The sequence below is a fragment of the Cryptomeria japonica genome, chromosome 8, assembly GCF_030272615.1.
Source record: "Cryptomeria japonica chromosome 8, Sugi_1.0, whole genome shotgun sequence".
Lineage (NCBI taxonomy): Eukaryota > Viridiplantae > Streptophyta > Pinopsida > Cupressales > Cupressaceae > Cryptomeria > Cryptomeria japonica.
The window spans coordinates 742,488,869-742,504,812 of record NC_081412.1 but is presented as its reverse complement, the minus strand read 5'-3'; positions in this window follow the sequence as shown (position 1 = coordinate 742,504,812).

Below are 15,944 nucleotides of genomic sequence, written 5' to 3'. Positions count from 1 at the left end.
GATCACATTATTGGTATTGGACACTGACATCATTTTGGGAGATCCGAAATCAACAATTAATTTTTATATTTATGTATATATGTTATTGAGCTGACATGTATATTCATTTTGTAATTATATTTGTAATCCGACATAAGGCATGATGAATTGTAAGGGTATATAGGTCAATTGATTAAATCATTTTGTAAGATGTGTAAGATGAAAGAATTCAATGTAATGTGAGATATGAGAGAGAGATCATGTATGTGAGGACATTTATGTAAGAGGGTATTCCAGTAAGGGTTTAAGGTTTCAGACCGAAACAGACAAAGCTTAACCGAAACTGTATTCAGGCATAGTAGATGTTATCTTTGCAATTCACTCATTTCTTTGGATTGTAGTCTAGATTTGTAGGTAGTCAGTGAGGCTCCTTTTGTGATTGAGAAGTGTGCTATAGGCTGTAAGCCTTCCTGCATGTGCAGACCCCTATATTTTGTAATATATTTTCATATGGCCAGTGGATTGATATTGTGGGGCACAAATCCCACCATTGTTTTTCCTCTTTGAGGTTTTCTATGTATAATTTTGTGTTATGGTATTCATTTGTGTTTGGCTTATTTTTTGTTTTACTTATTTCAATCTTATATGTATCGGTATATCGATTGATGAATGCATGTTTTAATAAGGTTATAATTGATCATTCTGGTAGAACACCGATTCACCCACCCCCCCCCCCCCCCCTCTCAGTGTTCTTGGATTCCAACACTATTTCAGGATAAAACCCTCTATTTTGAAAATAAGAAAGGATTCACTCATACAATAGATAGAAATAATTTTTTCTTTCAATATCCCACACACGGGTATCTTCATATAACTCAAAGCTATCCCAAACTCTTGCATACAATATTTTTATAATACTTTGAAGCAACACAATCATTTGGCATTGAAGATACCTGTATACACCTAAAAATGGTATGAAGATAATTAATTAATTAAACAATTATCTAATTAATCCCCCTTCCCAATTTAATTGAATTCATTAGCAATTTGATTAAATTCCCCCATTTACCTGCTTATTGATAAATCTAAGGATTTATTTAATAGGTTCATCTCAATAGTCCCTTTGATTAATTAATCTAAATTAATTAATCCTCCCCCCATTTAATTCATTTCTTCTAATCCCCTAATTAATTAAAATAAATCAATTTATAAGTTGTTGAAAGTTAATGAGCCTTTTCCTATTATTTGAATTTTTAAATTCAAATTACCCACATGCCTCCTAACTTCTAACCACCTAACCTAACCATCCCCTAGCCTAACCCATTCCACCTAATCCTAGGTTTAACTAACCCTATCCTATCTTGCACATCCTAACCTCCTATGGGTTGGATATCCTCCCTTTGAGACACATGGCACTTAGGCCACATGTCTCCTCCCTTGGACACTTTCCCTCTTATGAGCAAGGCTCCTTGACACTTGTCACCACAGAGATGACAAGTGTCCCTCCCTCCAACCTCTTCTCCAACTCCTCCAATTTGACCCTTGATATCTTCAGACTCAATCTTGACTGTTGATTCCTTCCACCTCACCCCTAGCCTTGGAAATCCTATAAAAATCCCCCATTTTGGAGCACAAAGGATCCCATCTCATTTTTATCTTATACATTGTTATTATAGGCACATCTATCTCATATCATTTTAGAGCATTGTTATTATAGGCATATCATTTCTAACATTATAGTTTAGCATCGTTATCATGTTTTGCATCTTAGATCTAGCTTAATTTGATCATATTCTAGCATAATCAATCTTTCATTTAGCTTAATCATGCATATCCTTAGCCTAATTAGCTTCTTGGATCAATCTAGCATAATCATACATTCATCTAGCTTGCATATCATATCCTTTTAAATCGTCCATCTAGGTGTAGTCAAGTCATTGGGATTGCTCATCTAGATCTGAGAGAAAATCCACACTCGCATCTTTTAAGAGGTGATAGGTTGCTTTGTCATGGTTTATCTTTCGTTTGATTTCAATTTGCTAACCATGCTTGTAATGATCTATTGAGTGTTTGTGTTGCAACTGCAGGTACCCTACTTCACACACACGACAATACCATTTTTGGAAGATCATGGTGATTTTACAGAGAGTTATTTCCTACCATTTTGGCTATCTCTTCTTCACTGTGGAGGTTTGATGTTATTAGTTTCACTTCCATAACGTAGTTCACTATCTTTTCATTCATAGCATTACATTTACTGTGTGTCTTTTCTATATTTTCAGCAACTATAATCTATCTTAATTGTCCATGGAGGTATGAATACCCAGAAAAGAGTTTAACTGAGGCAAACCTCTCAACATAACCACCAAACCTTTTCTAACTATTTTCTTTATGGGCAGGTTCACTTGGAATCTCTCGCAATTATGGGTAGATCAGTGACTTCTATCCTTTATCTTGATTTTTCTTTAGTTAATTTAGTAGCCATTATTTTGTTATAATTGTATCCTAATGTATTTTGTACTTTTATTATTTTGAAATCTGTGTAAGAGAATATTCATGTTATTCTATGGACCCATGTTGTCTGTCTATACGTGACAATAATGTGTTGCGTTGTAGTCCATGTGCTACGCTAATGTTAAAGACAAAGAGCTCATGTAGTTTATAGAACATTTGTACACATCTCTATTTTATGTTTATATTGTTATTAAATTTAATTTTCATAGAAAGGAACATACATTGTAATTTATTTTATATAGTTAGAAGTTTGTATTAAGTGGACATTGTTTAAACTTTCTATTTTCAATTACAACATTTTTCATAAAAGATAAACTAAGTAGTTGAGACACTTCTGATGTATCTCAATGTTGTTGCTAGTGAATTTTTTACCCTTGATAAGTTCTCAATTCTAAAACCTATTGAAATATGAGAAGACCACTCAAGGAGTGGGATTTGATAGCTAGAGGTCAACCTGTTGCAAGGGCTAGTTCCCTTGCTCTAATCACCTAAACTGGACTACCTATTGATGCAGACTTGGAAAAAGGATGGAAAGAAACATGAAATGAACTTATTTCTACTGGGATGAAGTACAAAACTAGTTTAAAACCTATATTGTTGTTTTGGACACATAACTAACCAATGATAATATCGTTTTATGTGGAACTCATAAATTTCTATAACCTGCACAAAACACATATTTTCTAATGAAAATTTTTTATAATGAGAAATAGTTTCAAGTATCTTCATAAAAATCACAAGAAGATACAACCATCATATGATAAAAAACAATTAAAAAATCCCAATAAAGAAAAAAAGCTTATCTTTTATTGATAAAAAGGTGCTTACAATAACTTTTATAAATCTAAAAATTAACTCTTGAGTTATAAGGCCATTACAAGGCCACAAAGAATTGTCTTTAGATTACAATACAAGCCTAAAATAACAATAAATAACTTGAAAATAAACCTAATGCTTTTATTTATAGTTGTGCACCAACTTTCTATAAGATAGGAAACATGTGTTGAGAAAGAAGACAAGTATTACATTAACTTGTTGAGTCAAACTCCTTCGGGCATCCATATAATGTTTCCCCACTTTTGAGACCTCAAAAGTGTTCCAAAGTGGTGGAAGAATGAAAAATATTCTTCTACTTTGACCCCTCCATTGACGATGCTTCTAAATTAGCTCCTAGATGCCCTCAACTGCCTCTAATTGGGTCAAAAACTACCTCCTACACCTCCTCTACTACTTGTAGAGGTCATCGAACTATCCTAGATGCTCTCCAATGACATGTTCCAATATTCTCAACTACCTCTCCAAAATTAAAGGACATGTATTTCCCATGATTTTAGAGTTGAAAAGGTATTTGGGTTGTATGGGAAAGCAAGGGGTCATTTGAGACCTCTAAAACTGCTTCAAATTGACTTATAATATCCTAAAATCACTCCTTGATTCCTTCAACACCTATGAGGAATACCTATGCATATGCAAGTGTCACTTAGGAGCTATGAGATTGATTTTTTAGCCTTGGATAAGACTAGAAGGCTCCATTGTTGTATTTTACTGCCAGAGCACTTGGGGTCTCAATGTTGCCTTATGAAGGCTTTAGCCTTGTTTTGGTTGTAATAAGGTCCTATGGACCATTTTATGTCATTTTCAATTATTTGCAATCAATTCATTTCAATTGTAAGGTCTTTGACTCAATTTGGGTCTTGTAGTCCTACAAGGTTCTGATTGGGTCAACCTTGGTCAAACCATTCCAGGGATGTACAAAATGGTTGTAGATATTTTTTTGGATCTAATATGATCCATTTTTATGTAAATTAGTGGCCAATTTCATGTTTGGAGTCATACTGATGTAATTGTTAAAAGTTGGAAAAAAATATTGTAAAAGTTGCTATGCAACTTTACAACATTTACACTTTTTGATGTAAATGGGTTCTCAACGGTCACCCACTTTGAAATTAGGTTGGGGATAGTTGGGAAGACCCTCATCATGATTTATAAGGCCTCTTTTGGGTTTATTCCAAGTTGTTGATAAATTTTGGAAAGAAAGCAATACTAAAAGCTCTATTTTTCTGCATTTTTTCCTGTCTTTTCTTTGTTCCCGTGATCAATATAAATTTGTAAAACACTGTAAGGATATGAGGGTCAAATGATCTGATAGAGGGGAGAGTTACCTACCTTTTGGTATTGATTTTTTGCAAAACCATTAATAATTGGGGGAGATATTGAAGATTTTCTAAAAGTGGTATGAAAACCCTCCTTATCTAAGGTTTGTCGTAGTGCCCACTCTCTTTTTGGCTTGTCAGACTCCGTGGTTTTGAGTTTTCATGTGTCTTAGACCCTTTTGGTGTTGGTAAATTTTGACATTGGATATGATTCTTATTATGTCTCTTATATTTATTTATGGTATTCATGTTTTATGATTTATGGATCATTGGATGATGAATTACTTGATGTTGTCTATGATGTGAATTATATGATGCTATTTATGTTCAGTTGGTCAAATGATTATTTGAGATATAATGTTTATGAGTTTCTATACACTTATCAATGTATATTGATTTTATGTACATTCCTTCTATCTTTGATGTGCTTGGGTGAAAGGGAAAAGTGCGACACTACTCTTTACGAGTAAGCTATGTCTCTTCCATTCCCTTTTCACGGTGTGATATTATATGGATCATATGTATATATGCTTGACAATTTGTTTACGTAGTTGCAGGTACCAAGCATTGATTCCACCTAAACCTTCAGGTCTAAGCATACTCTATATGGTGCATTCATCAATTAGGAGGGACTTCAAAGAGATCTATCCAGACAGGGCAACAAGAGTAAAAACAACAAAAACAAGAGGATATGATGGAGGCAATGCAAAACTGAATGAGTATTTGGAAGTATATACTTTCACAATCAAGCACAAGAAGGGTAAGGCCAATAAGGTTGTATATGACTTTAGTAGGAGGTCACTTAAGGTTTAGGAAATACAATTACAAAGTGTTGGGATTGAAGCACTTAAAGACATGTACCAAGAAGATGCAGATTTCAAGGAGGCATACAAGGTTTGTGATCAATTTTTGAATGCATTTCATAGTGAGTATTTTGATTTTGTACTTCATAATGGTTTGATTTTCAAAAGGGTCGGTTATGTGTACCTAAATGTTCAATGAGAGATTAATAAAAGAGAAGCATAGTGGGAGCCTTCGGGGACATTTTGGTATTGACAAAACATTTGAACAGGTTAAGAGGTTTTATTTTTGGCCTAGAATGTAGGTAGATGTTAGAAAGTATGTGGAAAATTTCACTATATGTCAGAGGGATAAAGGAACTTCATCCAATGTAGGGCTCTATCAACCCCTACCTATTCCTAATAGACCTTGGGAAAACATCAACATGGATTTTGTGTTGGGGCTTCATAGAACACAAAGGGGTCTTGACAATATATTTGTGGTTTGTTGGCATTGTGTTGTCATTGATGTCAACTAGTTAAGGATGACTACCGATATAAGAGATGTATGTGCAACACTGTCATGGATGCATACAGGATGAGATATCTTTGATATCATACAATCTATCACCGGTAAGGAAAGGATGTCAATTGGTAAGTGATTTGTTTACAGAGAGTAGTTGCCAATCGGCAACCTTATGACAAGTGTACAAGCAGGATGAGCAAGGTGTTGAGTTGTTGTTTGTGATGAAGAGGCAAAATGTTACCTGAATCACATCAACATAGGAGGAGAAGGATGTACAGGTCACCGGTATGTTGCGTGAATACAAAACAACAGGACTCCCACCAGATAGAGATGAAGTCTCCATGAGAAGAGATGACTGACACTAAGTGTGCCACAACTGGATCGCATGTCCCTATTTGAAGATATGTTGCACAAATAGGAAAGCCACATGAGTGCATTGCAGGATGTAGATGGCAAGGATTCACTGCCACTGGTAAGTGGAGATTATCTCCTATTATGCATGGAATGCATCATAGTTCTCTGAGATAAGACAAAAGAGTAAAAGGCAAGTGATTGAAGGCTCTCACCGGATGAAATGGTGAAACTCTAAGTTGCCTTAGGTGCATGATATCAGAGATATGCACCAGATTTGTTGGGTAGATAATGATGAGTTGTCGGTACAGAGATTGAAGGATATAGTTGTCACTTTGACAAACATGTTAATAGCAGAACCGGTCCAGTGGTAAAGAAAAGTGTTACCACAGATACAGATAGATGGAGGCAGTTGAAGGCTGATGACATAGTGTCATCAAGGTGTTTACCAATAAGTATGTCCATCGATAATGCTAACAAAGTGCAGATGCAGAAGGATCCCATCTAATGAAGGTGATCATGAGGTAGGTTGGCATATGTGCTGACCAATTTTGGTTCTCCATTGGAAGAGAAGCAGAGTGCAAGGTTGAAGACAGACTGGTTAGGGTATAACCGACAGGGTCTGTGAACCAGTAGATGAACTTGATTGTGTGGTTGGTCGGTGATCTTGTCTGGACCGACATAGAAGAAATAGAAAAGGTGGATTCCAACAAAGGGGCCATGTGGAGGTGAATTAGCATACATGCACAGGTTGATGTGATGTGTCAGTGAGGTCGTTGGTGAATGGTACAACATTTATGACGATTACAAGGCTCGAGGTAGAAAATCAGAGGATTGCGGCTCAAAATGAAGTAAATAATAGAGATCTAGAAAAGGTTGATCTTTCAGATCGAAGAGGGTGAAGGAAACCACATCACTCACATGATCGATCGAACAAAAGGCCAAAAAACATGCTACAGATGGCTAAAGAGAGAAGACGTGTTTCGCAGGGTAGACAGATGGGCGATGCTCATTAATTAAGTGTTGAATATTGATCAAGGACATTATATCAGATTGGATTTGATATGTCATGATGATCAGAGATAAGATTGAATGCAGATTCAGTGCATGGTGGAAACCCTAACCGTGCCAATATTCAAACTCACGTCTTGACGAAAAATCTGGCTATAAGTATTTGAGCCAAAGATATTGTTTGTGCTATTGAATGATAGAGTGTTGTTGTTGTATAAGAGAGAAAATCAGTCAAGTACTCAACAAGAATTAGAAAAGGGTCTGAGCGTGTAAGTGAGAAATGGGTTGAAGAGTTCAATCAGAAATAGTGAGGCAACCAGTAGTCTGGCAATGAGTCTACGAGAGGAGTATACCGATGATGACATAGAAGGGAAGTTGAATAATTTATCAAGACCGATGGTGGAGAGCAGCAGTGTAGTAGAGAGAAAAGAGAACCGATAGAGAAAAAGAAGAGGTTGATCCAGTGTAGGTGCAACAGAGAGTAAGGATGCAACAGTAAGAGGGTGAGCAAAGAACCGACAGTGAACTGGATAGAAGATCTAGTAGAGAGATTTGCAGAAGAGTTACAAAATTCATTTGTAACAAGACTATTACTTTTGTATTTGAATATACTCATAGTAGACCACTGAGTTATAGCTCAGTGCAGGGGTTGTAGCTCCTTGGGTTGGTGGTCCTTGGGTTGGTGCCCTAAACATTGTAATTAGAGATTCATTGTGACATTGGATTGGAGCAGTAGACTCCAGTAGCATTTCTCATCGATTTTTTTCCCATCTTGGGTTTTCCTCGTATATGTTGGTGTTATGTGATGTTCCTTTATGTGTGAGTACTTTTGAGTTAGTCTCCCCTCTAACCAATAAGTCTACTTTCTATTAGATTTGTTAACTGGTATAATCACATAGGATAGTTAAAGGGAAAATTTTGAGAACCACTGATTCACCCCCCTCTCAGTGGTACATTGTGTCTAACAATTGGTATCAGAGCCCTAGGTTCTCAATTGATAAGCTTTCTCTAGCTTGGGTAGATTTTGGCTTAAGGACACAATGGTCTATTTAGTGCCAATCTCTGCTCCGGTATTTGATGGTTCAAACTCACTTGTCTTCCCTAGGGTTTGATGTGTGGATGTCTATTGTAAATGGCTTCCCAATAAAGTCAGTCCTCCCACTAATTCAAATGCAGAGAGAAGAAACTAGTGTAATGATGCAACAATGAAGGCTATACTCTGTGGTTTATTTGATGATGTTTCCTCAGAGGTGGATAGATGTAGATCGACAAAGAGCTTATGGGACATACTAAAGAAGCTCTATGGAAATGAGCCTACTATTGCAGAACCAGTTTGTGAAGATAGAATGAGAAATGCATCTCATGTATCTGCAAATGATGAAGGCAGATCTACTAGCAGTCATAGTAATGATGAAGAAGGAACCCACCTCTTCATGGCTCAAGAACCAAAAGATGAGAGGTACACATCTAAGAATGATCATGCAGATCACTCCTACCGGCAAGATGTGTTTGGCAGTGATAGTGAAGGTGAAGAAGAAGAGGAAGAAGAAGTTGATCTCGAAGGAGAGCTTGTAAATGCACTTGAATAACTCATTAGAGTAAGAAATGAATACAAGCTATTAAAGAATGTTGCTATTATGGAGTAGAACCGGTTGATCAGATGCCTTGAAGAATTTGAGAAATGTGTCTCAGAATTAAAGACTCAACAAGAAGACACCAAGGAGTGTTGGTGCAATGATATAGCATCTATGCTCAAAGTAAAAGATAAAGAATATCAAAAGCTGGTTGGAGAAATGGATATTCTATTCTCCAAAATAACCTTTAGAAATGCCAAGATGAGCTCAAGGTGAGAATCTGGTTTGATGGCAGCAGTGATGCCTTAGATAAAATATTGACAAAGCAAAAGCATGCCAAGGACACCAAAGGATTAGGAAGTGGTGTTAGTGAATGCTCCACCAGCAAGAAGGTCCCTCACAATGACATTCTGTTTGTTTCCTCAAATGAAAAGAACAAGGGATAGACCTTCACTATCCAGAATACTCCCTGGAAGAAGGTATATCTAACCACAACTGGTGAAGACATGTAGACAAGGATGAAGACCGGTGCTACAAGAAGGAGGAACAATTCAGATTCCAAAGGAAAACGGAAGATGGAAGAAGGCAACTTCATTGGAAGCAAGAATAGAAGTGTAGCGTCCTAAAATTGCGACACTTGCAATTTCGACTGCATTTAGGTCTTCATGATGGCAGCACAATGTTGAACCTGAATGGAGACCCTGAAACCTGTTTACGACACCAAAAACTGCATATTTCTACACCTTGGCCTGATCCTTCCTTGCACCCTACTGTCCCGGGAGGTGGAACCATGGCGCCCAGCGCCCTGGTCCCTGGCCCTATTTTGGGCCCGGACTCTTTTGGGCATCGGGTCTTTAAGTTTGCAATTGGAAAATATTGTTTCTAGGTCGGCCTAAGGTCGGGAAAATCAGTCTATCAACCCTAATTGACAAGTATATAAACTACTTTTCCTCTCCTAGAAAGGGAGAGAGAGGAAGGAAATAAGCAAGAGCAAGAGGCGAAAGTGATATTCAAACATTCAAACATTCAAGCATTCAAGCATTCCTTCAAGCAATTGAGCATTCTAAGTCTCCATTCAAGGCTAGGTGTTGCATTCAAGACAAGGATTCAACCATTGAAGAGGAGATCACATACAACATACAACATACTACATACATTACACCTTCGCATGTAAGAATACAAACATTCTTACAACAAGGTATCAGTATTTGTTTACATTACAAACATTTACATTTACAGCATTCTCATTTCTTGGTTAATTCCAAAACTGAGGTTTGACCTAAAGCCAAACCCCTCATCCCTAACCCCCCAATCGTCCTCTCTTTTCTGTGTGTAGGTTGCAGATGCGCGACTGTAATTGAAGATCTGGAATCCTTGTGCAGAGACGAACAAATCCACCTTCATTTCGCGGATTTTTCGGAGGACCGTGTGCACTCTGGGCGCCATCATCCCGTCAACTTTCACTCAAATTCGCAGAACAGCACCGTCTCGACATTTTACTGCTAATTCCAGGTCCGCAACTTCATCCTCTATCCCTATCTCTGTTTATAAGCGAATCTTTCCTACTTTACATGCATTCTTAGTTCAATCATTCTATCTACATTCTTTACAAAAGAGGGTATCCTTCATGTCACAACCCTTGAAACTCATTTAGAATCCAATCTTGCATTGCGTGGGATTGGATCTTGTGGGTTTCAACCCCTCTTTTGAATGTAAAGTCTCTCCTAAGTGAAAACCATCAACCCTAGTGACTCTCCCTTCTCTCTCCTTGGAGTTGGGGAGGGGAGAACAACTAGGGTTCGATTTTTCCGCTTTACATTTTGGTGAACCCAACATGAACATCCTCATTCTGATTATTCATGGTTAGATCTGAAAATTTTGTTTCCTTAATTACATTTCCATGTTTGATCTTTTGCAAATTTTAGAGGTTGATTGCATAAAAACCCTAAAATTTTCTTTTTAGTAATTGAGCTTGTGAAATGTTTAATTGTTAATGCTTGTTTCAGATTTATCCTTCTATTGCAAATTGTCAATTCATATTTGTGCTTTAACTCTGAAAATTAAGTGGTTAAATGTCAAAACCCTAATTTTTAAAACCTTCTTGATTCAACCTTTGACTGATAATTTCACTAATCAAAACACCTCCAAATCGGCTGTAACTTTGGATTCCGCAACAAAATCACAATATCTCTCATCCCTAAAAATTTGGAAAAAAGTTGCGAGGACCGTGTGCACCCCGAGCACCATCGTCCCCGACATTTTTTCCGAAATTTCGGGAGCTAGATCTTACTGTATTTTTCTGCTAAAATCCAGAATTTTGGCTGATTTTATCAATTTTAACACTTTCAAAATTAAAGTCAAAGTTGGTCTAGCGATTGCTTGGATTGAGGCTTATAATCATTCAAAATTTGTTGAAATTAAAATTCATATCAAAATTGTGTTCCTTACTGTACTAAATCTGAAAATGTGTTAGCATTCATTCGAAATTTCAGTGCTTTATTCAAATTTTTGCAATTTGTGACTTTTGAAATTAAGTGTTTAATTGCAACAACCTTGATTTCCACTTTCAAATATGAATTTTGCATGAAATTGAGTCAACTTTTAAATTTCAAAACTTGCATTGCTTTTAGTATTCCCTCTAAAATCATAAAATTCAAAATTTCAGTTTCCCCCTCTTTTTCAAAATTCAAAATTTTACATTTTTCAACAATCTTGGTAGGGTTCAATTTTGAGATTGCAACTTTAATTTGGCCTATCTACAGATCATAAAATCACTCAATTTTTTTAGATTAGCTTTAAAATCATCATAACTTTCATCCCTGAAAATTTTGAAAAACGTTGTGAGGACCGTGTGCACTCCGTTCGCCACGGTCCCTGACATTTTTTCTGAAATTTCGGGAGATTGTCCTGATTGCATTTAACAGCTTAAATCTAGGAGATTGGCTGATTTTATTGAAATTTGCTACCTCTAAAATTCAAAATCTTCTCTCTCTTTAGTGCATGAGTTTTACAACAATAAGCCCTACTTACACTATTCCCGTTAGACGAAGCCTTAGAATTAAGTCCTTCCAAGGTTTAACTACTGAGGAGATGGAACCTAATTTGAATGGCCTATTTAACGAGGACATGGGTAATTCCTCTAATCCTCTTAATGATGAAGAAGCTCTCCATGAGGTTTCTGTAGAACAACTTTCAAAATTGGATAACCAATTTGATGATTTTTGACAATGGATGTCTCAAGAATACCCCGATAGTGAAGCTCTTTCATTAATTGAGGGTCTAAAATGTATGGTTCAAAGTGATAAGAATGGAATTGATATTTTGCATGGTATTGCACACATTGTGGATTCGAATGTGATGCCTATGAAGAGTTGTGCCGAAACTTTGGGTTATACACAACCTCCTACTCAAGTTAATCATTCTATTCCTTTGACAACTCCTATTGCTAGTATACCTACTTTTACATCAAACATAATGACTACTTCAATACAAGACATTCCTCCTATGATCACTAGTCATGGGGCCAATCCTTCTTCTTCAATCAACCCTCTTCCTTCATTCAATCCAACTTCTTCATTCATTCCTTCAATAAGTGTTCCTATTATATCTCCACAAATGAAGGGCAATTCATTTAATAATTCCATTCCTCCTTGTAGTGTTCCTCCTTTCCAATCATCTCCTATGACTAACTATCATAGTTTCCCACCACCTTACTCTCAATCAATACCTTCTTTCAATAACATAATACCTCCATCACAATCTAACACATCTAATATGAACTCTTCGACTGAAGCGACCATTAACAATCTTGCACAAACTGTCTCTTCTTTGCAGCAACAAATTGCCTCTATGAATCAATCTAAGTTTAGTGTGCCCACATTTGATGTCACGAGCCCACTTTCTCTTGACATTGTTCGAGCTATCCCCCCTAAACATGTTGAAATTCCGCATTTGGAGCTTTATAATGGTAAGGGTGACCCTCTAACACATGTTAAGACCTTTCAAACAATATGAACTGATTTTGCTTATGACCAAAGGTTGCTTGCAAAACTGTTTACTAGAACATTAAGAGATAAAGCCCTACAATGGTATTGCTCGTTGCCTTCTTATTCTATTACTTCTTTCGAACAACTTGCAAATGCTTTCATTCAACAATTTCAAAACAATATAAGTCCTAAAGTTACTTTGATTGATTTAATGCATTGTAAACAAGGTGTTAAAGAAAAAGTGACTGATTTCATTAGTAGATATAAGCATTTGTATGCTCAAATTTCTTTTCCAGTACCTGACAATGATATTCAAAGAATCTTTATTTCTAATTTACAAAAAGATATTAGAGAAAAACTTCTGTTTTCTGAGTTTACTTCTTTCCAATAGTTGTGCACAACTCTTCACAATTATCAACTGACTGTGAGTCAAATGGAACAAGCAAATCCTATGGCTCCGAGTGATAAGGGTGATAGTAGTCAACAACCATTTGGGAAGTTTAAACCAAACAGAGAGTCCATTAAATTCAATGAAAACATCATCAATAACAATGTGAATGCAGCATCAGGTGTGCCTCCTATTTCTAAGTTTTTCAAGAAAGAAAGAAAGTTTACTCCTTTGAATGAATCATTGCATAGTATTATGAATAAGTTATTGGAACAAAATGTGCTTACTCTCCCTCCTATAAAGCAAATAGATCCTCCAAAGATTAATTCACCCTATTTTGATAACAAATCTTTTTGTCAATTTCATCGTCATCCTAGGCATGATACTGAAAAATGTTTTGCTTTAAAGGGTAAAATTCAAGATTTGATTGATAATAACACTATCTTTGTTTCTGGTGTGAATGATAAAGGCAACACATCTGTAGCTCCTCCTAACCAAAATCTTAAGATTTTTACTGATCCATTGCCTTCTCATACCTCTAATGCAATTGATACTAATGATTCCTCTGTCTCACCTGATGATCTTGTGTCCATGACTCCGAATGTGATTAACTTTGTAGAGCAGCAGAAAATCCCTAAAGAACCTTCCATCACCTTTGATTCCAGTGAAACTATCAGGGCACCTGATGGTCCTTTATATATAGTTGCAAAAGTCAAGAATACACCTTGTCGTGGAGTGCTTATTGATCCTTCTTGTATGGTTAATGTCATTACTGAAGAATTTCTTTTTACTTTGCAATTGAATCAAGTGATCTATGATGAAACAAATGTGGTTGTGAAACTATTTGATGCATTTTCTTCTCCTGCAATTGGTTTTGTTACATTACCTATTGAGGTCCATAACAAATCCCTGGATGTGGACTTTGCTATTATTCCATCATCCGAACAATTTCGTGTGAAGCTAGGCTATCCTTGGCTATCTTCCATGAAAGCTATTGCTTCTCCTATTCATAAGTGTTTGAAATTTCCCCATAATGGTGAAGTTGTTACTGTCAATCATAGTCTCTTTAAACCAGCTGAAAGAACTTCTAGCGTTCCTATTGATTACTTTTGGCCTAAACAATTCCAATCTCTTCCTCCGTGAAGTGATCATCTTTTTAAATCTTATCAAAAGTGGAAAAAAGATATGATCCTATCTCTAAGTGAACCTAGAACACCCAAACTTGGTATTCCTATCATTCTTGAAAAGGAAGTTCTTCCTTTGACAGATAAAACTAATGTCTTTCCTCAAGAAGATTCCCAACCTATCCTTATGAATGTGACTATGCCTATATCTAATAAATTTCCTAAAAGTAGACCTATACCTCCTCGTCATGATGGACTTGGTCTCCTTCCTAAACCAAATATTCCTCCTTTATAAGGAGCAGTTCCTCCTCCTTCCTCTTATGGAGAGAAGAGACCTTCCTCTTCTCCTATTATTCAACCTAAGAGACCACAACCTAAACACCCAAGTGAAAAGGATGAGAACATTCCTCCTCCTTAATCTTCTCAACTTCCTACTAAGACTAGACGAAATTGTTCCGCACATGAACGCCGACGAAAGCATCATCTTAGAGCTCAGGCAGCTGCTTCTCAAACTTTATAATCCCCAAAAACACCTTCAACCAGTATTATTCCATTTTCTCCTCAGCCGATGATTGAGCTGAAATCTCCTAAACATAAGATGCATGATGGTCTTGATCCTGTGCGAGTTAAAGATCCTATTTTTATAAATCTTGATGATGATATAGATGAAAATGTTATTCATGATGAAAATGTTACTTCTATTCATTCTGATAGTGAATATGAATATGTTGATGTTGATAACCATTTATCTAACGAATTTTCTAAAGCACTTATCCTAGCTCCTAGACAAGAACAACGTGGCTCAGAACATGAACATAGCCCTTGTTTGGATCTTGTGATAGCTCCATCTGCTGTGTTGGATGTTCCTCCTCTAGCGTGTTTCCTGCCTTCCCGAAATATTGATCAGCAAGATCGGGGGGTGGATGACATGCTAGACTAGTTTCATTAGCATAGAGACTCTCTCCTCCTCTCTTGATCTCTTTTGTTACTTCTTCTATGTGTTACTCTCATTCTTCTATTTGTTGTCCTTATTTTTGTCTACTTGAGGACGATGCAAAGCATTGAGATCTCTTTTGGTCTCTCTTATGTTGACTCAAAAGACACATGTGTTCCCTTCTTCTAGGTGACCTTCCTTGATTGGGGAATGAAGAACAATTATGCATACATACATATGATATACATGAATTATCATATAGCATACTGACCCCGAGGAAAGCAAAGTCACCTTGTGCTTTGTGTTTTGTGTCTATTATCCTTGGGCTTATCTCACACGTGGGGGCTAAATCCTTGTGATAATGTGCTCCTTTCCCTTGTCATTTCTTATATGTATCACTACCTTAAAGCAATCACCCCTGGTGAGGCGTGTGCGATCGCTTTAACGTAGGGGGGCATACATCCCGTTCATATCTTTTCAAGATACTTGAAAATTTCTTAACAAATTTAGCTTTGCCTTGAAAATTTTTGATATCTTTCTTGCATGACTCATAGTGAGGGAACCTTACTATTGACAGTCATGGTTCTCCCTCATGATCTTCCCTTTTACTTTGTTAATTGAATTT